Source organism: Sarcophilus harrisii, chromosome 6 (assembly GCF_902635505.1).
Source record: "Sarcophilus harrisii chromosome 6, mSarHar1.11, whole genome shotgun sequence".
In the NCBI taxonomy this organism is placed as follows: Eukaryota; Metazoa; Chordata; class Mammalia; order Dasyuromorphia; family Dasyuridae; genus Sarcophilus; species Sarcophilus harrisii.
The window spans coordinates 76,220,493-76,245,029 of record NC_045431.1 but is presented as its reverse complement, the minus strand read 5'-3'; the positions used below and the strand labels follow the sequence as shown (position 1 = coordinate 76,245,029).

At 40.9% G+C, this 24,537-nt stretch overlaps 1 protein-coding gene across 2 annotated transcripts in view; it reads right to left on the bottom strand.

Moving 5' to 3' along the window:
• FAM160A1 (family with sequence similarity 160 member A1) overlaps nt 1-22,532 on the bottom strand; it is a 360,515-nt gene extending 337,983 nt beyond the window's left edge. For both annotated transcript variants that reach the window (XM_023505946.2, XM_023505947.2), the window contains exon 1: nt 21,181-22,532. The gene's annotated coding sequence lies outside the window, so the exon portion shown is untranslated. The remainder of the gene's footprint in view (nt 1-21,180) is intronic.
• Nucleotides 22,533-24,537: the final 2,005 nt, after the last annotated feature.

The window sequence follows — 24,537 nt, the reverse complement described above, 5'->3', positions numbered from 1 at the left end:
ACATCTCTCCTTTCTCCTCCTCCCTTCCCTCTCCCTCCCTTCTTCCCTCTCTCCCTCCTTTCCTCTCCCTTCCTCTTCCCCCCTCCCTCTCCCTCCCCTCTCTCTCTCTCTCACTAATTAATAGCTTAAGAATGTCCCCAGTGGTGTCAGCTAATTGCTCCTGCACACCAGGCAGCTGGGCAGAATGGACAGAGTGCTGAAGTTGGAGCAACTGGGTACGATTCCTGTCTCACAGTCTTACTGACTCTATGACCCTAAGCAGATTCTTTAAGCCTCCTGAATCTCAGATTTATCATCTGTAAAATGGGGATAATCATAGACTCTCAAGATTGTAGTCCGATCAAATTTTCATTTAAATTTCATTTACTTTCTGTAAAATGCTTTACAAACCAGAAAGCATCATCATGAAGCAACAGATGAGGTCAAAGACTCTTCAAGAAGCCTTTCCCAACCCCCCTCATATGGCCTGGGTCCAAGCTGCAGCAGAGCCCTCCCAACTCCTCTAAGTCTAACTAGCCACATCAGACCCACAACACACTGCCCGGACATAGGGGTATTATTTTGGTCTTCTTTGAGAATGAAGGACAATACCCCTCCAATCCCCCTCTGCTGATCAGTGCTAACTTATCCTGGACTTATCTTCCTTGTATATGGCTGTTTATATATTGTCTCCCCATTAAATTATGAGTTCCTTGACAGAAACTTCTCCCTTTTATTTACTTAGCACAGGATCTAGCACATAATTGGCACTTAATAAGTGTTTATTGACTGAGTGGTCCTATGAAGGACAGAATTCTAGCACCAGATCTTCCACCAGACCTCAGGAAAAGCTTCCAAGGGAAATACTGTTTAATGGCTTCAGAAATCCAGGACAGCTCCAGAGAACACGTGAATGGGAAAAGGAGCCATGGTAATCCCCTGTCCTGACATGGTCTTTAAATCAGAAGGGTCACTTCATGTAGCCCCATAATACTCCTAGAATCCCAGAAACCCAAAATGCTCCGGTCTGCACAGCCTCTCAAGACAAGGCATTCCATTCCCTCCCTGGGTCTGAGACTGTGAATTAAAACTCAAAAAAGATAAAATAGAAACATCTACAAGAACTTTCTATGGAAGATTTCTTTTAGGGCCATGATTTGGTCTTCCCCTACTATAAATCACTACTGGCATTAATTGTAAATTGGATTAACTGTAAATCACTATTGGCAAGATTTAGACTGTGAAAAGTAAATCATATGTATTGTGGTGAAAAGAAAATGGGTTAAATCAAACATTTGCCAGGCCTTGGGAGACCCAGAGAAGATAATGTGTGATGCTGCATTGTACATAAAACTGTGTGATTTATTCCAACAAAAAAGGAAGGAAGGGAGGAAGGAAGGAAGGAAGGAAGGGAGAGAGGGAGGAAGGAAGAAAGGGAGGGAGGGAGGGAGGGAGGGAGGGAGGGAAGGAAAGAAGAAAGGAAGGGAGAGAAGAAGACAGGGAGGGAGGGAAGGAAATAAGAGAAGAAGGAAGGAAGGGAGGAAGGGAGAGGAGGGAGGGAGAGAGGGGAAGAAGGGAGGGAATGGGGGACTTTAGAGCTGGAGCACCTAAGCTTCAATGTCCATCTCCTGCTAATTTCCGGTCTGACCTGAAGCACCTCACTGCACCTCAAGTTCCTTATTAGTGATGGGGTTGGAGCACATGAGTTTCAGCTTTCATTCAGTGATCTTGTGCAGTTCACTCATTTCTGAAACCTTGCAGATTTCATAGCTGAAAAGAACATATTAATACCTCTTTTATTTCACAGATGAGAAAATTAAGGGTTGGAGTTATTTTCCCAAATGATATCCACATAGGTAGGCAGTAGCCCACGTGGCCCAGACGAGCTGTGCTCTTGTTCATTATTGTTGGATGTCATTGCAGTCATGTCCCACTGTTCTCAACCCCATGTGGAGTTTTCTTGCAAAGATACTAGAGAGATTTGCCATTTTCTTCTCTAGTTCATTTTACAGATGGGGAAATAGAGGCAAACAGAGTTAAGTGATGTGCTCAGGGACACCCAGCTAATAAGTACCTGAGGTCAGATTTGAACTCAGGTGCTCCTAACTCTAGTCCTGGCACTCTACTTGCTACTAGCTAAAAGTTAATATTATATTTCTCATACTTCCAAAGTACACCTTCTCAAAGTCCTGAAAATTCTTATTTCCAACTCATATATTCAGACCAAAATATCTGAGAAGGGACTAATTAGCCCAAAGAAATTGAGAAAGAAAGTAAAGGGACCAAGAATAGGTCTCTAATTTTATGGATACTGGGAATTTCCAGTGTGGAAACTCACTCTACAAAGATGGGCAACTCCACTGTAACATATAGTTTCAGAGAATTAGCTGGAGCACTAAGGTTAAGGTTCAATTCCCTAAGCATGTATCAAGTACCTGCTGCCTACTATGTGCCAAGCCCTGGGTTGGGCTTTGGGAATAGCAAATAATAATAATTGGCGCTTTATAATCTCATTTAATTGTGGGAGACAGGTGCTATTATTATCTCTGTTTTACAGATGACTACCCTGAAGTAGGTAGGGGTTAAGTAAGCGACTTGCTCAGGATCACACGGCTGGCATGGGTCAAAGGATGCATTTGATTCGGATGTTTCTGACTCCAAGACCAATATTATCTCCCCTGAGTCACCTCGCTGCCCAGGAATACAAACTAACCTTCAGAAGCATTCACAACTGGGCTCACCTTTTTTTTTTCTCCTAGAAACTCCCAACACAAACCATCCACTCTCGCATCACTTTGGATCCCAAATTGTAATCCCCAATACACACACTCACACACACACACTCACTCCCTCTCTCCCTCCCTTCCTCCCTTTCTCTCTCTCTCCTCTCTCCCTTCCTTCCTTTCTCTCTTCCTCCCTCTCTCTCTCCTTCCCTCCCTCTCTCTCCTTCCCTCCTTCTCTCTTCCCCACCCCCTTTCTCTCTCCCTTCCTTTTTCCCCTCCCTCCCTCTCTCCCCACCTCTCCTTCTTTCCCTCTCCAATCAGACTCATATTACCTACACTTCCAGCCTTCTCTCCCCTACCCTCCAATCTTAAATGTCCTTCCTCCTTCTTGCCTTTATCTTAGCCACTTTCTACTTTCAATCCCAGTACCTGCACAGCTTCCCCTGGTGAAGTCAGAACAAATCAATTTCTGTAAAACCCCTTTCAGCTGACAATTCCATATCCTTCTATTTTCTAATCGTTTCCCATATGTATTGTTTTGTCACTTACTTGAAAATAAGCTCACTGTAAGCAAGCACTAAGCAAGCACTACCATCTCTCTCCCCTTCCTCCTCCTCCTCCACACAGAGAAAACATAATGTTGAGCACATACAACACTAACCCAAAATACCAATCCTTCAGAGCTCTATCACCTTTAGTTTCTTCCCCATTAAAATATAAAACTAAGATCATGTCATATTTAAAGATTTTTTTTAATGATACAGTCCTTGCCCTCAAGCAGCTTAAAATCTCAATGTATTAATTTTTTAAGTGGTAAAAATCAGCTCCTGAGGGGGGGGAATATATATATATATATATATATATATATATATATATATCATCCTATTTCTCTGAAAGTGTCAGTGACAGATTGAAGTCTAAGTGCTGACATTTCTCTTAAAGTCAAAGTAATGAATATTTAAGAATATTGCACAGGAACAATTCTCCATGAAGGAATATTTCAAAAGATGGTTTGTGAGTAGCTGTCATTTAAGGAGGCAAGATAACTGAGCTGTAAGACTAGGAAGGCAGCAGAGTTAATAACGAAGGTATCAGCCTCACACACACACTAAGGCTGCCTACAGACAGGCAGCTGGGTGGCTCAATAGAGCACTGGGCATGGAGTCAAGAAGAATGAGTCAAATGTGACCTCAGAGACTCACTAGCTGTGTGATCCTGAGCAAGTCATTTAACCCGTTTGCCTTAATCCACTGAAAAAGGAAATGGCAAAGCACTCTCGTGTCTTTGCCAAGAAAACTAAAGGATAGTGTTGGAGGCGTCAAGATGAGTAAAACACAATTGATTGACTAAGAACAATATCTGTGTAAAGCCCAGCCAAAGAGATCTATTTTAGGTGGTACAATAGACAGAGCACTGGGACTGATGTGAAAAAGACTCATCTTCATGAGTTCAAATCTGGCCTCAGATACTAGCTGTGTGACTCTGGGTATGTCACTTAACCCTGTTTGCCTCAGTTTCCCCATCAGTAAAATGAGCTAAAGAAGCAAATGGCAAACACTTCAGTACTCTGCCAAGAAAACCCCAAGCGGGGTGGCAAAGAATAGAACACAACTGATATGACTCAACCACAAACAGGTTTGAGAAGCAGAAAAAGACAGTATTTGGGAGCTTGTATTCCTAACAGCCCCTTCAAATATGGCTACAACTCTGAGTGTGTCGACAAGGAGGGAAAACAAGAAAAGCACATGAGGATTCTTTGTGGCAGGAGGCAGCAGAGCCGTGAAGGGAAGATAGTGTGTCCAGATTTTTTTCTTTTGTGTGTCCTGTGTTCAGATAGGGAAGAACTATGTGTCACGCTGTACTACTACTTGCCCAAGGTACTGGGCACAGAAAACATGGAAAAGTACAGGGGATGGGCAACAGTTGTTCTGAGCCCTTCCTCCATCTCTTAGAGTAGATATAAGATTGATGTCCCTGCCACAGTCAGTGGCTGATAAACTTCCAGTTGTCTTATTATTCAGAAGGGTCTCACCTTGAACTCTAAGAGTTAATAAGCATCCACTGAATTTGAAAGCAAAATCATAGCTAATGAGAAATGAGTAGCCTAAGTAGAAAGAAAAGTCAGTAAGGGTCTGCAGAGAACATTTCCACCCCAGAAAGTTCACAAACAAAAACACATACTTAATTTGGAAGACAATCAAGAACTATGAGAATTAAATCTATTCAGCATATTGGTTTGGCAACACTTTGGCAATGAAGAGGGTAGAGCAGGTGTAGACTTCAGCAGAAGCTAAGTGATCTGATGGGACATGATGGAACCTGTCTAGTGAAGGAGTGCTTCCACGACAGATGAAATCTAAAGGATACTGTCATAATCCCAGTCAAATAGGGAAAAATATGTGGGACAAGATAATTGTCCCTTTTTTAATATTTGCACAAGAAAAAAATATAAATGAAATAAAATAATTCACTCAAGGTAATACTCATGGCCATAAATGTTATGGCACATAACTGAGAAAAACTTGACACCTAGTTTATGTCAGTAGTTGTTGGAATGTCACAGTGGTCACTCCAAGTCCACCTTAAAGAAATGGTCAAGGATAGAACCAAAACTTCCAGACATGGAAATACAAACAACATAGAAGTGTGTGATTCTATTAATCAAAAAGCCTATCAAAGCCATTTTACATTCGAGTCTCTTTACTAAGTCTAATGGGCATATAAAGCATTGCTTACCTTCAGGGAGTTTATAGTTTAGCCAAGATCATTCCCTCTTCTTCTCAAGACAGGAAAACTGGAATTCAAATCCAGCCTTATACTTACTAGCTGTTTGACCCTGATCAAGTGATCGATATTTGTCTGCCTTAGTTTCCTCAAAATAAATTGATGGGATAACGAGAGCACCTACCTCCCAGGGATCTTGTGAGGATCAAATGACATGATATTTGGAAAGAGCTTAGCATAAAACCTGATACATAGTAGGTGCTTTTTTTTTTTCCCTTCCCACATGAGTGAAAAATACCAATTCCATGGGGAATGCCTTGAATTTGCCTCAATGGACTAGCTCCATCCCAAGTCTCATCATTATCTCTCCATTTCAAAGAAAAGGGGGGGGGGGGAGGGAAGATAGTAAAGGGAAATGGGATGATATGATATTCAGTAGAGAGAGTTCCTCCTATAGAAATCTGATAGGGAATAGTCCGAGACAACCCTAAAGGTCAAAATAAGAAGTATGGTTTTATCTTATAGATTCATGGTTCCAAATTGTTTTTATTATAAAGGCTCTCTTTTAAAAAGCCATGTTTTCTGGATTCAAACATGATAATTGATTCTATTATATGAATTTACTGATTGGGAAAATATATGAGGACAAAAAGTTCTTCTGAATTCAGTAGTACTCAGATGAATCCCTATACTACTCAATAGAAAGTTAATTTGACACCTCATAAAATTGGAGAGTAAACAATCCAGAGGACAAACTCTGTGAAAGAAAAGGTCATGTCATTATGAAAGACTAGGGGAAAAAAATGTTTCCTGTTAAACACAAACAAAGCATGGATAACATAAAACTGTCAACACAAAAGCCCATTATTCATGTTGCATATTTTGCTGCAGCTTAAAAAAAAGTATATCAAAATGATGATGTTTAGCCCACCCAAAGACTCTTAAGATACTCTGCAATTCCCTGGCTCCCAGATCAACCATCAAGAGGATTTTTCAATAATGACACAGTCAAAATAGCACCAAAGCAGGACAGTGTAGTAGTGAAAAGAATGTTAGAGGGCCTGAATTCAAATCCCACCTTCCTGGGTAACCATGGGCACATAAAGCCTCAGTTTTTTTATCTGCAAATTAGGGATAATTCCAATCAAGAGGCATTTTTTGAGCACAAACACAAAAACTAAACAGTTCCTACTTTTAAGGAGGTTATATTCTGCTGGGGAATGAGGAAGGGAATCTGCATGAGCACCAGTAAATGTAAACTAAAAATGGAACAAATACAAATTAAGTGGGTGGAGAAGGGGAGGGATCAGAGAGAGCTTGCAGGAGATAGCACCTGAGCTATGCACTGGGAGATGACCCTGAAGACAGATGACAGAATGCTGAACTTAGGGAACAAGCAAGTCACTTTGACTGGGACACAGAGTGAAGGGGAATATTATGCTGGAAAGCAGAATGAAGCAAGCTTAAGAAAGGACACCCTAAAGGCCACTGGGAGCCACAACTCGGAGCAAAGAAGCCATTAGGAATTACCTAAAGACAGTGATCTTTACAGTACCTACCCTACAGAATTCCTAGGAAGAAAGGGCTTTGCCCATAAACTTTGAAATGATATTTAAATGTGAGTCATTATTATTTGGGAAGATTAATCTGGATTTAATTCTGGAGAATGGGGGGAAGGGCAAGGGGAAAGGGAGGCAAAGTTGAAACACCAAACCCAGTTAAGAATACATTGCAATAGTCCAAATATGAACTAATAAGGGGTTAGGCTCCAGAGATGAGATAGTAACAACAGGAAGTACTATCAAGTGCTTACTTAGAACCTCCAGAACACTACTGAAGGTGCTCTGCTGTCATTTCAAAGAGTTCCATGAGATGTAATCTCTTTTTCAATGAGCTTTCATGTCTACGACCAGACTACCAGCATGGTACAAAGGAAAAAAGGCTGGACTGGAGTCAGAGGATCTGGATTCAAATCTAAACTCTTATTACCTTCACCCTGGCAGATCCCACTTGTAAAGCAAAAGGGTTGAACTGGATGACCTTTAAGGTCCCTTCCAGACCTAAGTCTATGAAAAATCAATAAGATTAAGTGATCAGGTGAATATTAGGAGCAAGGGAGAAAAAGGAGTAGAAAGTAATTTTTTCAGCCTGAAGTAGTGAAGGAAAAACACTAATTTTGCCCTGAGGCACTTCTAAATATGCTAAATCTGATACGATGTCCAGATGACCAAATGGATGGACAGCTGTCCATCAATTGGTGGATGAAATAGGAGCTCATTAGGAGGACACTAGAAGGGGAAAGATACAGATTTGGAAAGCCCCTACCTACAGGTTATAGATGTGGTCTTCAGTGTCTTCCTGGCTTGCTTTATTCCTGAAGAGGACAAATGGATGAGTCAAGCATGAGATGGAAGCTCAGCCAGGCCCATTCTTGTGATTTATTGGGAAGGAATGACCACTCCTTAATGACAAACCAACTCAGGAAGTCTTTACCCAGCAAGCCATAGTCAGAATGACAAGGGCCATGATTGAGAGGGAGAGTTACAAAATGAAAAAAGCTGTCATCAGGGAAGGGCCAAACACCTCCATCACTCATAATTAGGGCGCTTGGCCATTGGCCCTTACTCTGTATTACAATTCCCATCAGCTTTTCAAATAGGAACACGAGATCCTGAGACAACATGTGGTAGCTAAGAGTGCTATAAGCCAGTTTCTAGGGAGACTGAGGCAGATGGATCAATGTTGCTTTGGGAATTCTGGGCCACAGTGGGTTGAGCCAATCGGGCATCCTCCCTGATCCAACACTAATATGGTGAGCTCCCAAAAGAGGGACAAGGGAAAAGCAGGCTGCCTAAGGAGGGGCAGAGGAGCAAACTGGCTTGGGTTTGAAACAGAGCAGGTTAAAATTTCCATGCCGATCATCAATGCATTAGGCCCCCAACTTCTTTTTTTGTTTGTTTTGCTTTATTTTTTTTTATTTTCAAAATACATGCAAAGGCAGCTTTCAATCTTCTCCCTTGAAAAGATTTCTGTTCCAAATTTTTCTCCCTCTCTCCTAGATGACAAGTAATCCAATATAGGTGAAACATGAAGTTCTTCTTTACATATTTTCACAATTATCACGCTGCACAAGAAAAATCAGATCAAGAAGAAAACTATTAAAGAAAAAAAAGCAAGCAAACAACAACAAAAAAGGTGAAAATACTACACTGTGATCCACATTCAGTCCCCAGAGTCCCTTCTCTGGTTGTAGATGTCTCTCTTCATCACAAGTCTATTGGAATTGGCCTGAATCACCTCATTGTTAAAGAGAGCCATGTCCATCAGAGCTGATTACCATATAATCTAATTGTTGCCCTATACAATGATCTCCTGCTCCTGCTCATTTCACTCAGCATTAGTTCATGTAAGTCTCTCCAAACCTCTCTAAAATCATTCTGCTGATCATTTCTTATAAAACAATAATATTCCATTACATTTATATACCACAATTTGTTCAGCTGTTCCCCAATTGATGGGCATCCACTTCGTTTCCAGTTTCTAGCCACTACAAAAAGGGCTGCTACAAACATTTTTGCACATGTAGGTCCCTTTCCCTCTCTTATGATCTCTTTGGGATACAGGCCCAGTAGAAACACTGCTGGATCAAAGGGCATACACTTTGATAACCCTTTGGGTATAGTTCCAAATTACTCTCCAGAATAGCTGGATCATTTTACAACTCCATCAACAATGTATTAGTGTCCCAGTTTTCTCACATCCCCTCCAATATTCATCATTATCTTTTCTTCATATGAGAGGTGTATAGTGATACCTCAGAGTTGTCTTCATTTGCATTTCTCTGATCAATAGTGATTTAGAGCATTTTTTCATATAATTAAAAATGGTTTTAATTTCTTCATCTGAAAACTGTCAGTTCCTATCTTTGACTACTTATCAATTGGAGAACAGCTTGTATTCTTACAAATTTGAGCCAATTCTCTATATATTTTAGAAATGAGGCCTTTATCAGAACTCTTGGATGTAAAAAATTTTCCCCAGTTTTCTGCTTCCTTTCTAATCTTGGCTGCATTGGTTTTATTTGTACAAAACCTTTTTAATTTAATATAATCGATATTGTCCATTTTGTATTCAATAATATACTCCAGTTCTTCTTTAGCCATAAATTCCTTCCTCTTCCACAGATCTGAGAGGTAAACTATCCCTTGTTCTCCTAATTTGTTATAATATCACCCTTTATATCTAAATCATGAACCCATTTTTGACCTAATCCTGGTACAGGGTGAATGAGATGAGGTGTGATCTTTCAAGACAGTTGTGAAAATTGAGTAAGACTTCAGCTACTTCAGAGTTTGAGTAGGCCTGAAGGACTTTGAAGATTGAGTCAAGGGCATACCAAGATCCCCTTCCTGCTATCCTCCCATGACATCATTGTCTCCCTATTTCAGTCAAATATGGGCAACTATGTACTTATTGGTTAAATTCAACTTCTTGGGTAGTTCCCGAGTTTAGAATGTAAGATCCTCAGCCAATGAGGATGAGGGTCAGTGATGGGAGGGGGTATTTGAGTTAGGGATTAAAAGTGTTGACCCTACCTCCTATGGTGCTTCCTCCCTTCGATTATCTGCTCAAACTGACACCCAATTCTCCTGAGAACTTATAATAAACTTTGCTTTGCTTCTAGAGATCTCTCCAGCTTTTTTTTATTAAATGGTGACCCCTCACCATTTCTGAACCACACAAGGGTATGAGGTATTGGTTAATGCCTAACTTCTTAGGCCCCAGCTTCTTAAACTGTGGTTCACGATTCCATGTGGGGTCTCACAATTTAATGGAAGAGGGAGAGTTGTAGCAAAAGTATGATTATCAATAAATGATTGATTTGTATACCTATTTTATATACCTCTATATTTAGGGTCACATAAAAATTTCTCAGGTAAAAAAGGAGTCGGGAGTGAAAAAAGTTTAAGAAGCCCCGCATTAGGTCATAAATGGTTACTTCACTTTCAAACTGACATAGGGAGACATAAGAAAGAGGCCGGAAGGACAGAAGGAAGGATGGAAAGAAGGAAGGAAGGAAAGAAGGGAGGGTGGGAGGGAGGGAGGAAAGAGCAGAGGGAAGAAGGGAGGTAAGAACAAAAGGAAGAAGGGAAGGAAGAGTGGAGGGAGGGAGAAGGGAGGGAGTGAAGAAGGAAATGATGAAGGAGGGAGGAGGGAGAGAGGGAAGAAAGGAAGGAAGAGTGGAGGGAGGAAGAAGGGAGGGAGTGAAGACGGAAATGAGAAAGGAGGGAGGGGAGAGGGAGAGAAGAAAGAAAAGATGAGGGAGAGAGGGAAGACATTTGGCAAAAACTCAAAGGGAGAAGGGGTGTACAGAGAGAAATCAGTGAGGTTACCTATGCTTAACACTAAGCTGCCATCCAAATGTTTAGAAACAAACATTACAAAGGTAAACACACAATTCTTAAGTAAATAACAGTTAACCAGTATTCCTGAAGGTAATCCAAGGCCAACTTGCAAATTTTCTGCAACTATTTAACTGTTTAACTGAAATAAATTGTTTAGGTGAAAATCATGGGTATATCTGTATCTAAACACAAAGCTACCAGGGTATGATTGTTTAATTTATAAAAATTAAAATAGCTGATTGTCTAAAAGGAGAGACTGCCATAAAATGTTGTCAATTCAATCACAGTATCTAGAGCTAAAAGGACCCCTTAGAAGTTTCCTTGTCCAACCTCCTCACTTTCCAGATGAAGATATAGAGCTTGACAGGTTAAGTGACTTCTACAAGGCCATCCAAATAGTAAATGGTATAGTCAAGATTTGAATCCAAATCCTCCAAGTCTAATGCCAGAGTTCTCCCCATAGTACCACAGTCAATTCATCAGACTATTACAGGGCAGGTACAATACACAGATCACAACTGGGAGATAATGTAAAGATCAATAAAACAAGGGAAGTTCCTTCTAGATATTCCACCATTTAAGGAGGGCAACCAGGGAACTCTTATCATTTCCCTCCCGGCTACTTTCCTGGATTTTGTAATCTTTAGAAATTGATCCTTCTCCAAGATGGATCTCAAAGCCTTCCCTCTTCAGATCATTCCCTCCTCGAGTTTCCATGCTTCTATGTTTGATAAATTCCCTTCCTCTTTTCAGCTTTTTTTTTGTTTGTGTCTTTCTTCTTTAGATTGTGAGTTTCTTGAGGGTAGAAACTGTCTTATTATCTTTGTATCTCTAGTGCTTAGTACAATAACTGATACAGAGTAGGTGCTTAACAAATATTTATTGCTCCTGATATGGTCCTTTGCTTTCAAGATGGCCTCGGTGAAAAAAAAAAAAAAACCTTCAGAGGCATATTGTGCTTCTCCAAAAATATGAAAATATGAATGAGAACATATAATAATATGCAATTTCATCTCTTTATTTTAAAAGAATCCTAGAAAAAAAACATTTTAAAAAATTCTAGAAAAGTTTTCATGGCAGAAAAAGTGATGGATTGGGAGTCAGATGCTAAGGTTCAAATTCCTCTCTACTACTAAGCAACCTCACCCAAATCTCTTTATCTCACTGGCTTTCGATTTTCTCATCTATGAAAGGAGATGGTTGTACTGATTGACTTCTAATGTCCTTTCCAGTTCTAAATCTATGTAAGTATGCTCGTGATGGTCCACATGTACTTTGTTTCTAATGACAGTTTAGTTAAGTACAGGTCACCTTCTCTGGCTTTTCTCTGCCTCTGTTCAGCTGTGTGTCCTTGAGTAACTTCTCTAAAGTTAATAATATATATGTGATTTTCCAGCTGCAGTCACCTCGTTGGCAGGTTTGGGGCCAAGTTTTCCTTTGTTGCTGAGGGAAAGCTTCAAAGGGACTGGGGGAAATTGGGAAAGAATTCTGATCTTTAAATTCATAAATGGAATTTATTCTTAGAAAGGGAGTAGAGGGGGAATAATAAATTTTTTCCACTGGAAGTTAATTGTTATTCTTCCTCCAAGTGTTAGAGAATGAGTTGTCACAGAATAAAAAAAAAAATCAACAAAAAAAGGATACTGCCCATGTCACCCTCCAACCCTGTTGTCCACTGCTCAGCCTTAGTCAAGTGGTAAATACATTCCATTAGGAGTCAGAGGGTCAGGGCCTGAATTCCAGTTCTACTATTTACTAAACCTGTATGATCTTCAACAAAGTTTTCCTGGCTTCCTTTAAGTCTAGAAAAACTCACCTTCTGCTAGAACCTTATCCTTAATCCCCCTTAATCCTAGTGTCTGCCCTTCATTTTCTCTCCATTTTATTCATAGTTGTTATCAATCCCCCACAGAATGTAAACTCCTTGAAGACAGGGACTATTTTTATCTTTTCCTTTTATCTTTTTTGAATCTGTTTTTTATTATTTTTAACTTTTTTTTTTAATCCTCAGGGTTTTTATTATTTTTAACTTTTTTTTTTTTAATCCTCAGGGTCAAGTACTTGGTACTTGACAAGAGTTGAGTAAAGATTTGCTGAATTAACTTGACTCACCTTCAATTTCCTTTTCTAAGAAAGGATGAGATGAATGATCTAGATGATCTCTAAACTGATCAAGCACAAAGTTTCAGAATCTGGAGAATGGAAGAGATCTCAAAAGTAATCTAGTCCAATCCTTTCCTGAAGAAAAAATTCCTAATACAATATTCTCAATATCTGATGGCCAATGAGCCTCAGTCTAAAAGCTTCTGATCGCTTTGATGCTATGAAGTCCCAAAGGAAACCATTCCAGTTCCATACTGCTCTAATTCAGTAGGAAGGTCTTTTTTCAACATCTAACCAGTGTTCCTGGTTGCTATAAATGAACACTGTCAAATGGTATCCCGACATTACAGATTTTTGTTGTTTATTCTCTATTTTCAAAGGTGATATCTTGACAGTCAAGTTGCACAAAATCATCAGCTTCATTTTTTCTTCCAAAGACACGAAATGTAATGAGGGTGACTGTCAATGGACCAGGACACAGGGGATGATCTTAATTTGATGTCTGATCAAGCTTTAATTGTTCTCATTCACCCATTACACTAGGGGAAGACTTTGCGTGCTTGGAATAGACATCTGAGCTCATTTAGTTATCCTCAACCTGGTTTTGCCTCATTGCCAAAATGGTTTTACTGAAGTGTGAGTAGTGTACATGCTACAGATTCTTGGAACCACAGGTGAGAGAAACCAAGAGTACCCTACATTAAATTGTTCGTAATATTAAATAAACATCCAACCTATGTTAGAGTTGTGAAATGACCAAACCATTCTGGAACTATGCCCAAAGGGCTATAAAATAGTACATATCCCTTGACCCAGCAGTGTCAATATTAGGTCTGTATCAGAACAAAATCATAAAGGAGGGAAAAGGATCCACATGTGCAAAAAATGTTTGTGGCAGCTCTTTTTGTGGTAGCAAAAAAGTGGAAAAGGAGACCCATCAACTGGGGAATGGCTGAAGAAGTTGTGGTAAATGAAGGCAATTGAATATTATTGTTCTATAAAAATCAAGACCACGCTGATTTTAGAATGGCCTGGGAAGATTTACATGAACTGATGCTGAGCAAAACAAGCAGAACCAGGAATACATTGTACACAATAACAGCATGAATGTGCAATGATTAACTATGAAAGACTTGGTTCTTCTCAGTGGTTCAGTAATCCAAAGCAAAACCAATAGACTTTGGACAGGAAATGCCATCTGCATCCAGAAAAAGAACTAAGGAGATTGAATGTAAATCAACACATGCTTTGTTCGCTTCTTTTTTGTTTTTTTGTTCTCCACTGTAGTTTTTTCCTTTTGTTCCAATTTTTCTCTTCCGATATGATTCTTAAAGCAATATGTATTAAAAACAATAACAACAAATCAAAGTGTTTTCCCAATTAAAAAAAAAAGTCCAACTTAGGAGCCAGATCTAGGAGCCAAGATTCCCAAATCCTACTACAGTGATTCCTTGGATCATAGGTTTAGCCATTATCTTATCAACTGCAAATCAATCACTCATATCTTAGCAATTATCAAGTCCCTCTTTTCATAAGTGAAGAAACTGATAAGCCTAGAGGCAAGATGACTTAACCAGGGTCACAAATGTATTGTGTGGCAAGGTCAAGATTTAAACTTGGGTCCTAGAGCTCCAAATCCAGCATACCATTCACCCCATTACATTAATGTTCTCATCATTATTTTTGCAGAGCATTTAGGTCAGTGGTTCTCAAACTCTTTTTCTCAGTATCTTTACGGTATTAACAACTTATTGAGAATCTGTCCAAAGAGTTTTTGTTTATATGGCTTACATAATAGATATTTATCATATTAGAAAAAAAAACTAATTTTGAATTTGTAGACCCTCTGAAAGGATTACAGAGACCCTCCAGGATTTTTTTTTGAGAATCACTGATTTAGGTGGTCCAGTAAATCAACACAGGTCTGCAGTCAAGAAGACTCATCCTTCCTCAGTTCAAATCTGGTCTCAGAAACTTACTAGCTATATGATTCAGAACAAGTCAGTTAACCTGTTGGTCTCGGTTTCCTCATCTGTAAAATGGATGGGAGAAGGAAATGTATCTCTCCCAAGAAAATTCCAGAGGGGGTTGTGAAAGATCAGGCAAGACTGAAACAGCTAAATAGCAGTACTATTTTTTGCACAACTCTTAAGAAAAAACAATGACCAATAAGTTATTTTTAGTGTTGACTAGGACCTCTGTGTGTATATGTATACATACTTGTATGTATATGTACATATACATATATGTATATGTGTGTAGGTGTATATATACACATGTGAACACATGTATTAATAACATCTTCTGTCTTTAAACATATTCAAAAAGAAATCGGCCTGAAATCACTGGCTTCAAAATCTCTGATATAAAATCTCTGATTCAAAATCCTCTGATACATACAGAGGACACAGGTAGAACACATTGTCCTTCTTGGGATGATTAATGGGGTTTGTTTCCAATGCAAGTATCCAGGAAAGGTAAGAAAATCTTAGCCTATGTTAGGAATTTTATTTCCTCCTTACACATGAAGGGAAATGTGAAACAGAGTGCCTGGAACACTTTTATGTGCAAACATTCAACTGACCTGTAATAACCTACTGAAAGTAAATTCTAATCACTGTAAAGGAAATAGCTAGAATGCACATACATACACACATACACACACACACACACACACACACACCCCTAGACCTTGTGTGGTCTCTGAATATCTTGATGATATGCCCTAGAATAAAGTTCTCAAAAAAAAAAAATTTAAGCTGTGCCCCATAAAAGCTAATTAGTAGCTCATCCAACAACTGCAGAGTGTTTCTGCAGCTGTTACCAATTACTGCTTTCTCTTGGGAAAAACATGAAATGAAACTTAAAGGTCCTCACGTGAAAGCTGATCCCCTCAAACCTGGCATCTTTGGCCACGACAGTATCTTCTGTCCAGCTACATGCTATAATCTCCCTTGAATGAAATCATTTTTCTATCCCATGAATTCAGGAGGAAAAGTTTTATGTATAAAAACCTAAGTAAAAAACTGCTATTTTTATATAGCTAAAGCAAAGAACTTTACATGTGTTATCTCATATGATCTTCACAAGGACACTGTAAATGTAGATGCTATTATTGTTCTTTTATGGATAAACTGAGGTGATAGAAGTTAAATGTCACAGAGCTAATAAATATCTGAGTTTAGGGAAAAAAAACAAACTGCTAAAGTTTAGCGGTTACCTGCTTAAAAAAAAAAAAAAAGCAAGACAACTTTTTAAAAGACTGAGGCTACACACTAGACTAGGGGTTGATTTACTTGGTGGAAGGAGTTTCCTCACCACAGAGCTCCCTACACTCCTGAAATCACAGCTCCAGGTGCTCTCGCACCACCTCCTGCCAGGCTTTCTCTTCTCTCTCTCCCAGTCCCAAATTCACTCTATCTACTGTTTTCAGCATCACTGACTAGTTTTGGTTTTTTCCTTAAAATCCCTCTCTCTCTAATCACTTAATGTTTCATCATATATTTACATAGATATGGTTTAAAATACACATGTAATCACATATATATAATTAAAAATTAAGTAATTTGCCGAGACAAAGAAAATTATCCTTGTGTTCCACTGCAGCTGTTTTTCAGTAGAAAAAATAAACCAGGCAATGATGCTAAAAGCAGTGGAGAACATATTATCAGAAAAAACTTGAGTTCAAAATCTGCCTGGGTGGCTCATTTTAACCTTTCCCATCTTCTTTCCTTATCTAAAAAATGAGTATAATAATAATACTGTACTATTATCTAGTATAATATCTATTATCTATCATATGTAATATATACAGTATAACTTATCTAGTAGCTATTATAGCAATTCAATGAGAAGATCAAATATGCGTGTATATATATGTATATGATTTGTGTTTTAGGTGTGTATGTATATAAATATATCTGTTTATATAGCTTTGCAAACAAGGTTAAATAATAACTTGTTGTTTATTCAGCTTGCTGTAACTCATATTAAGGAATGTGAGACACCAAAAGGGAGGACAAGTGAATTGGGGGCAAGAAGGCACCCAGAAGGATGTACCAGCATCAGTCATCAAGAGGACAAGATTAAAACACAATCTCCCAAGGGGCTGAATGAGTCCATTTCTCAGCCAGTAAAAGAACTTCCAGTTCTTGAATAAGAAAACCTGCTGAACATGGCAATTCTGAAGAAGGAGAGCCTATCATTCCGGGCTCTTGCCAATAGGTATTGAGGAAAAGCCTCTGTCTCAGAATTTGCCAGGTAGTTGCCAATCATTTAGGAAGCTGGGAAGAAGGGCAGGCAAGCAGATGGAGGAGATGTGTCTAGAGCAGTCAACTTGTATCAAGAAAGTCTAGGTCCAGAAAACTAGACATTTTTCTGGATAACTACACCAAGCCCAACTTCTATCTACCTCTCTCTCCTCTCCGCCCCCACCCCCAAAATGAAGAACCCATCTTGATAAGCAAAAATAGGAAAATAATTATCACAACCATGTAAACGGGCAATAAAAAGCAAATGTATGAAAAAAAAATAACTATTGAATAAATTGCTGGATAGATGGATGAAGAAACAAGTAAATGGATGAAGTCTGTGCAATTATAGTAATCAAGTTTGTCCCAGAAGGAGATAATGAGAATGCACCTCCCTCTATTCTTGGCAGAAGTAGTAGACAATGGGTGTGAGATACTACTGTATCACTATAGAATTTGGCTGATATATTGTTTAATTTTGTTGAATGACTTTAGAAGGTTTCTCAGGGAATGAGAGGAGCATGATGACTATATTAAGAACCAAAGAAGATATGGACATGAAAAATAACTTTTAAATAAATGTTTAAGGAAAGAATCCCACTTGAGACCTTGTAGGACCCAGATGGATAAATAAGTAGGATGTTTGTCCTACCAAGCATCTTGGCACATCTTTCAGCATTTTAATCTAAGAGCAACTGAATGGCCACCAGGAAAATAAATTAACCACAAACCCTTACTTACCCACTTTGGAACTTACAGAATTGATACAGCAGGGGAGGGGTTCATTTTTAACAGAACCCAAAGTTTCAAACTCAAGGAAACTTCATTCACACATAATGTATAACAAGACGTTATAAACATGAAGACCAAAAAGAAAGAGAAGTGAACTTCAGAGTGAGGAATAAAAAGTGGAATCAGGACTTCAGGATACCAACAACAAACATGGAAGAAATTCATGAGTATAGAGATGGGGAATTAACACTTGTCTTGGCAAAATGCCATATGGCCAAAAGGCAAATTCTTCAACTTCTTGGGTAGTCAGTCTACTCATCTGTAAAATGAGAGTTTTGAGTAACAACCACCACAACAATAAAAGACCAGATTACATTTAACAAAATTGCTCAAGGTTACAATGCTATGGGCCTCACAACAACACCGTGTGGTATTATTATCTCCATTTTACAGCTGAGGAAACTGAGATTGAGAGAGGCTAGGAATTTGCCTGAGGTTGCATGGCTAATAATTGGCAAGCACATCTTCCAGATCCAGTTCTCATCTCTTTCCACTACATCCTGCTGTTTCTCATATCTCCATTCTCTTCCAGATTTAACATTCTGTGGCTCTATGATTCTAAGGGTTGCAAAGTTCTGACCACAAAGTAGTAAGCAGACCATGAGCCAAACCTTGGGAATATCCACCATTTTAACCCTTCTATTGCTAAAAAGGCTTTCAAATTGTTGTTGCTCTTCACTTAGTTTTCGGTTATGAGCTCATTTTGGATTTTTGGGGGCAGAAGAATAGTGTGTTATTCCTTCTCCAGGTCAATTTATGGACAAGGAATCTGAGCCAAACAGACCGAGTTACTTGCCCAGGCTGACACAACTAATAAGAATCTGTGCCAACCACGGGGCCAATAACAAGTATATGGAGTTAATAAGAAATAATGTTCATTGTATGGTTACACTACTCCATGAAATGAAGGAGCAATTGCTAGTAACTCCTCAGTTATACAAGTCCAAGTAGGATGAGTCAGAGCACAATGTGGAGAGTTATCCTCACTGGAAGAATTCATCCCTTTTGCCAAAAACACAATATAGTGGGCCAATAAGTGAATAAGGGACAGGGGCAGTGACAGGACAAACTCTCTAAGCTACTACTGGCAAGTAGTAGTTCAGAGATATAGAGCTAGACAAAACCATGAGACATCAAGAACAGAACTCTAATGTGAATTCAGAATTCAAAGAGTACTATCTTTCTAGTGTAGTATAGTAGCAAAGGATTCAGAGGTGGAAGATTTGGATTCAAATATTGATTCTTTGTTACTGTAAACAATTCACAGCTTTCCTGGATCTCAATTTCCTCATCTGTAAACCCAGCAGTAACTGATCCAATGACAGAAGTTTACTCACACTTGAAGTTTATATTACTTTCACTTATATTTGGTCATGAATCTGACTGCATAGTCATACAGAGCAGGGGGGAAAGGCCTTGAAGAACTGGGTAGCCCAAGTCTGGTGGTCCCCTTCTTAAAGAAGTTCAAAGGGCCATTAGAGATAGTGTCATGCGATGGAAAGAATGTTAGGTGTGGAGACAGAGGATCTAAGTTCAAATCTCATTTTTGCCAGCTGTGTGACTTCAGGAAAATCCGCCAACTAGCATTTATTAAGCACTAAAGGTTTGTTAAGTGTAAAACGAGAGGGTCGCACTAAATTACTTCTAAAGTTTCTTCCAGCTCTCAATATACGGTCCTAAACTCATTCCCCATCTGTCACTCACCATATTTTTAGTGAAGCCTATCCTACCTTTTCATTCATCTCCTTTCCTAAGAAAAGCACGGTGCAATGACAATTAACAATGATACTGATCTTATTAACAATGATAACCTCTTCTACTCATAAAAAGCATTAAGTATCATCAAAAAGGGGTCAATATCTTTCAGTAATGCACTTTCAGTGAAAAAGTATGTTGTGTGAAAATAATCACAACAACAAGCATAATACTTGTAAACTACTCCCTGCATATATATGGAAGATTAAGATGCAAAAGATAATGATGTTTCAGGGACTCTGCACTGTTGTAGGTAAGCTCTTTTTTCAGGAACTAACAATCATGTTCAGACCACCAGTGTCCAATAAATGAGGACATGCAGGTTACCCTGGCAAAGCAGGCATGGAGCATTATAGAAAGAAATCTTTTCTCTCTTTAATCAAAAGGATAAAGGCGATTAAGCAGGAATTATTTTCAATGACCTACATAATTTCATCAGAGTTCCTGTGGCTATTAACAGAGAACAGCTGACTTCCTAATGAGATGATTTAGGTAGCATGGCCCTTTCAAGAGTGAGGCCGAAGAGCCTATTCAATCTACTGGAAAACAGTACAATTATATGAGACATATACCCAAAACACACATACACACACTCACACACACACACCCTTTCTCCTCTGCTTAAAGATGCTTACTTCCCTTGGGAACTTTTTTCTATTCTCAAGGCATTTCAGGTTGCCTCTACCTGGAAGAGACAGTCTAGGAGAAAGGGAGCAGGCTGGGTTTATTCATCATGTGGGTTGACAGGATTCCAGGGGTCAGAGGGAAAAAAAAAAATCCTATTGCTGCCACCATCACCCACATCGGCAAACCACAAGCCTTCCAGCCAGCTCAGCAGCAATTTTCATGTCTCCACATCCTAAGCAGAAAGGGAATGGAGGCCGCCCTTGCCAAGAAGGAGTTGGGGTGGATTTGCATCCAGCTTTACAAGGGCCTTTCTGAAGTTTGGCAACAGCAATCTGTCAAGTCAACTTGCATGTCCTTACTACACCCAGGAGGTGGCTTCGAACCTCGGAGACACCTTTGTTTGTCTGGAAAGGGGGAGATGGTCCAGAATGGTTTAGGGGAGCGTGTGGGATGGCGATGGGAAGGTGACCGCCCCCAAACCCCTTTTCTTCCTCGGTGCTTAAGCTACCTCCTTACCGGCATTATGCACCAAGGAAGCGGGTGAAGTGAAAAGAAGGCATTCACCTCCTTCAAAACAACACTGCCCCATCTCCCCAGGGCTGTAACCCAGTAACAGCCACCTCCTGGGGTTCCAGCCGCCACTGCACGCCTGCCCCTTCCTGATAAGGAGGAGCCAATTCTTACCCTTGATGCAATCTTTGGGGGAGCGCAGGCGGACCGCCACGAAGCCAGCTAGAAGGCGCAACGCACACTTTCACCCTTCTCCCCCCCCGAAAAAAAATCCCCAGCGGGGCAAAAAGTAGAGTTAAAGGCGCAACGTACCTGGGAATGGGGACGGGGGAGGTGCCAGCGCCCCTCCTCCTCCGGCAGATACCAGGAGCAGCAGGATCCCTTCCTGTCGGACACGTCCCGTACACTTTGGAAGAAGTAAGCCCTGAGCGTCCGGCGGCTTCGCAAAGTTTGGGCCGGGAGGAAAGCACGAGCGAGACGGGGCCCGGGGGCTGCGGGCGGACGCTCGGGGCTCGGCGGCTCCCAGAGCTGCCGACCCCGCTAGCGAAGCCCAGAAATCACCGGCGAGAGGCAAGATCGGATGCTTCCCGCAGCCCGGCGGACAAGCCGCTCTGCCAGCCCGGGACCCCGGCTTCTGGCGGGGGGCCGGGGAGGAGGGGCCACAACTCTGGGGAGGTCACTCGGGAGCCGCAGGACTCCTAGAAGAAAGTTGGCTGCTGGAGGCACCCCAGAGGAACTTTCGGGAGGTGCGTCAGGCCGGCTGCGGGGCGGCGCCCACTCCAGAGGCCCTGCCCTCGCCTCCGCCCCCGGCTCGGGGCGAGAGCCGGAGAGGAGGGGCCGCAACCTGCCCAGCCGGCTTCGAGGTGTGCGCACGTCCCGGCCCACCCTCCGGCCGCCGGCCCGCGTCCTCGCCCGCTCGCCCGGGACCCGCTTTTCCGTCCCCTAGGACCGTCCGACGCTTCGATAGGTCCCCCACCACCGCCACCTGGGCTCCCGGGACTCCAGGTAGCCGCTGCGCCTTCCCGGCGCTGCGAGGGCGGACGGTTCCTAAGCCGAGCGCAGAGGGAGGAACTTTCCTCCGAAACTTGGACTGGAACTGAATGGAAGACGCCCTAGCCTAGAGAACCGCGGCGTGATCGTGTCCTGCACGATCTTTCACACACGTACACACACACACACACACACACAAGGGCTTTGGCCTGGGCTCGAATCTCTGCACTTGTCCGTGTTACTCGTGTGATATCAATCAGTTCACCTTTATGTGTTAGCACTGACATGGAGTTTTATGTTATTTCCTGTGATCCTCAAAATGATGTCTCCTTAGCATATAGTAAGCGCCTAATAAATGCTCTCCGACTGCCGTCTAAAGGGAGAGAGTTGAATCAAATGGCCTTTAAGGCCGCTTTCAGCTCTGGAGCTAAGTCAGCCAGCGGCCATCCTAAAGCAGTCACTGGTCTATATTAGTGCTTGGCCCACAACAACAGTCCCCCGGCTTTCTACGGCTTCTTTTTAAATTCATCCTCATGCACAAAATCGTGGATCAGTGTTTAAATCCCGCGGGGCAAATACTGTCCAAGAGGAACCGCCCCCATCCAACTAGCGAGGGACAGAGTCAAGGAAATGCGACCATTCCCTGAAGTCGGGGAGAGTTGTTGGAGAGAAAAAATTGCAATCCAGTGTGTGTGCAATAAGCACCGTCTTTTTTTTTTTTTTTTTTTTTTTTTTTTTTTTTTTTTTTGCTTCTTTTCTAAATGTTGGAGTTTTAAAACTTTTTACTACCTACCTTTCAAGAAAGTTCGTGTGGGCTGCTTTCGGCAGCGAGGAACCAAAAAGGAAAACTGAACGGAGGTTAGGTAACCGCTCCCTCCCCAAGAGGGAGGGTGTGTCCGGCGGGGCTGATCCAAAAGACTCTTGTGTCCATGAAGATAGGTTTGGAAAGCAGTGTCAGGTTCTGCTTTTCTGCCTCCTTTCTTGGCACGTCAGCCTTCTCAAATAAACTCCCTTTTCCCAATAGCCCCAGCCTAGCGTTTTGTCAGCTGCTCTCGTTTCGCAGCTGTTCAAAGCTTAGCATTCAAGCGGTGCATCTCTTGGCAAGAACTGAGGCTGGAGTTAAGAGCTCCCGCTTCTTCCGACTACACTGACCTGGTTCTTTCAACGTCACGGAATGGAAGGGGGCTGGAAGCAGTCTTGTTGTGGAGTTCTCAAGTACAATCCCCCCTTCCCCCTCCCATTGTACGGTTCAGGAAAGGGAAGCCAAGAGTGATTGGAGTGCGGTATCCCAAGTCGCTTGGACAGTAGGTAGCAGAGCTGGATTTGAAAGAGCATTTGACTCATGAAGAAAAGAATCTGGGTGGTGGTAGTGCTGGATAGTAGTAGTAGTAATAGTTGTAATAGTAACAGCAGCAGCAGTAATCATAATAATTTGTTCTATCGTGTCCGACCCTGTTTGTGGTTTTATTGCTAAAGATACTACTGGAGCGATTTGCCTTTTCCTTCTCCAGTTCACTTTACAGTTAAGGAAACTGAGTCAAAGAGGGTTAAGTGACTTGCATAGAATCATAAAGCTGAGTGCTTGAGCCTGGATGTGAACCAGCTAGCTGCCCTTATACTTAGGTCTTAGTGACTATCCAAAATTTCCCCATCTGTGAAGTAAAAAGAATGGCTTCTGAAGTTTCTTCCAGCTCTGAATAGGGTCCCGCATCTTTTTTTAAATTGGTTTACCACTTTAGTTTGTGTTCCTTGTTTATAATTTTGACTTTAAAATCTGAGCTACAGGCAACCAAACCTCAGAACTTTGCTAAATACAGGGAACTAGTAGCAGGACGCCAGAGTTCAATCAGTAGTAGGAGTAGGAGGAGGAGGAGGAGGAGTAGTATAGTGTAGTAGTAGTAGTAGTATAGTGTAGTCGTAGTAGTAGTATAGTAGTAGTAATAGTAGAAGAATAGTATAGTAGTAGTAGTAGTAGAAGTAGTAGTAGTAATATATTATAGTATAGTAGTAGTAGTAGTAGTAGAAGAAGAAGAAAAATGATGATGATGATGATGATGATTTATAACCTGGTACCTTCCTCCTTCTCCAGTCTTCTTACCATTTGTTTTCCTCCAGATACTCTATGAAGTACTACAATGATCTGTCTTTTTGTTCCTCCCAAGTGAGCCCAATAATTTCCTCATTTCCATGCCACTCTTTCTGGCAATCTTTAATTCTGTTTGTCTTCTTGTCATTTCTGCATTTATAAGATCTCTCATATATGATATATCCCCGTTTCTCCTGTCACAGCTTCTACCCCAGTACTGGTACTCATCGATGAACCTGGACTACTTCAAAAGACTTCTACCTGTCCCTGCCTCAGGTCTCTCCCCACTACAAACCATCCTGCAATTAGCTGCCAAAATGACTTTTCCTAAAGCACAAAACTAACCATATCAACCCCACATCCAACTCCCATTCAGTAAGCTATAATGACTCACTATTACCTCCAGGATCAAATATAAAATCCTGTTATCTTTTAAAGTCATCCACAAACTGGCACCTTCCTACCTTTTCAGTCTTCTTACAATTTATTTTCCTTGGTACACTCTATGATGTACTACACTGGCCTGTCTTTTGTTCCTCCAAAATGAAATTCCATATTCCTCTCAGTACCATTCCACATACTCTCTGCTCACC